A 2,315-nucleotide genomic window follows, 5' to 3' on the forward strand; every position below is an offset into this window, starting at 1 on the left:
CAACGAGTACTAAGTGTTGATATTGATAAAAGCATGCTATTATATGATGAAATGATATGTTTAAATTCATGCTAAAGATGTGTATAACGTGACTTTGATGCAAAATTGCTTAAATGGTGAATGTTAGTATGAGTTATGATGATATTACTTCTATGAGGAACAAACTTATGATTAAATTAAATGGGAATGCCATACTTATAGTTATATTATGGAAAATGCCATTATTGTATTAAATTTCTAAAAGATGTCATGTTTATGCTATTATTGCTATATAGATGAAAGTGTGGCTTAATTGTTGCATATGCATGACATAGCGGGAAAAAGAGCAATGGAAAAAGTTTTGAAATGGAATTTATATAAAATAAACCGGATATCGCGAGTTTAGTGCTAATTTGACCCAGAGGGAGAGCATGCCGGTTTAGGAAGCGAAAAGTTGATTACTAGGCCCCAAATCGTTGCCGAATTTGGAATTAGGGATAGTTAATTAGTCTTGCCTCGGTAAAGTCGGTTAACAATTTTCAGCATGAGTTAGGGTCAGAAGAGACCAAGTTCGGGGACGGTTATGTATTGCATTGTATTTACATGTACGTTTATGATATTTTGTATAAATGTTGTTGATGAGATTGACATTGTGATGTAAATCTAATATAACCCTAAAGTATGATGCCGGTTTCTCTTTTATCCCCAATGTATTTTCTGTGGCTCAAGGAAGTCCAAAGTTGGCGCCTTCAGTATCTTCTATTGAGCCTCCGTGCTCACCCCTTACTTTAATATTTTTCAAGCCATGGTAAGGAGGTAGTCATTGACATTCCTCCACAAGTATAGTCGAAGTTAATCAAATCATCTTTTATAACAATGCGTACTTTGTGGATGATCATTTTGTAATGGGACCATGATTCATTATTTTTGTAGAAAATCATTGTAATTAAGGTCTCAAAGGGCCTAAAATTGTAATCCTATTCTTTTGGGCATGTAATTACTGTTTCAAATTATTCATTTATATCAAATGAATGAAATGGAATGGTTGGGAATGAAATACATATCTAGGGGCGTTTATGTCTTTTCATCATGTTGTATACTCATAAATTATTTGGTTTATCAATGTATCTATGTATATGGATGTTTTGGGACAAGTTTTGAGTTGTACAAATGTGTACATTACCATATGTTCAAAGTATGATCAAAGCAGAGCTCCATTGGGAGCCCGTGTCCATATTCTTGGTCCGATCGATCGAATTTTCCTATACTTAAAATATTTTGAAAGCTCACTAAAATCTTCTCTCTGTCCAATCGATCAGATATTCCCAGACATTACGAGTGTGGTTTAAGAAGCCTTTTCGGTTAAATTTAAATTTATAAAACTACTACTACTACTACTATTATTGCTAATGTAGCATGGGAGTAGGGATCATCCCAAGAGATTGTAAGGATATTCGGAATAAAAGTCGGATTAGTACGTCAAGTGATCAAAAGAGTGGGTTGGTTTGGTTACTTAAACTATGATTAACTAAATTTAAACAATGCAATGGCAAACAATCTAAATAGAGTAGGGTGAAGAGAATAAGAGAGAGGTCTTAGGGCATATGAATCACCACTAAGCTCTTCCTCTAAACATCTAGACTTTAACAAATTAGGGGAATTCAATATTTTAACCAAAGTGTATGTGAGCTAACAATTGAAACAACGAGCATGGATGTCAATAACAAACATGAACTGTCTACTTAAGCTAGAGTGTAGTACAAATCATCAAATTAAAGTACTAACCATTCAATAAACCCACAATTGTAGCACACTTTAGTCTAGAGAAATGTACATCTTGCAACCAAAAAGCATGGATTATCAAACACAAGAATGGATTGTCTACCTAATCTAGGAATTAAAATGCAATTACACTACAATTACACTAAGACAAGGATATTGAACTAATTAACTAGGGGTGTAGAACAATCCATCAAGTATGAGCATAGTCCATCAAATCAATTCACAAGAGTATCCATTAAGAACAATTATGTATAACCATCACTAAATTCACAATTTAATTGCACATAGACATGCATCAAATCTAGAGAAACTAATGTAGAGACATAATTCCTAATTTAATCACGTATAGACATGTAAATAAACTAGAGAATTAATTGGAAGAATTGATCCATACAAATCATAAAGTCAAAATCTATATATTTAAATGGTTAGAATATTTATTATAACATAAAATCCTCAAAAATATCAAAGGTCTAGGGTTTCGAGGACTAGCCTAGGACTTTTCCAACGCCTAAGAGGAGGATTTAGCTACTCATGATGGTGTCTTGCAACCC

Source organism: Cornus florida, unplaced genomic scaffold (assembly GCF_030987335.1).
Source record: "Cornus florida cultivar Cherokee Brave unplaced genomic scaffold, ASM3098733v1 CherokeeBrave_3.0.0_Hap2_Chr10, whole genome shotgun sequence".
NCBI lineage: Eukaryota > Viridiplantae > Streptophyta > Magnoliopsida > Cornales > Cornaceae > Cornus > Cornus florida.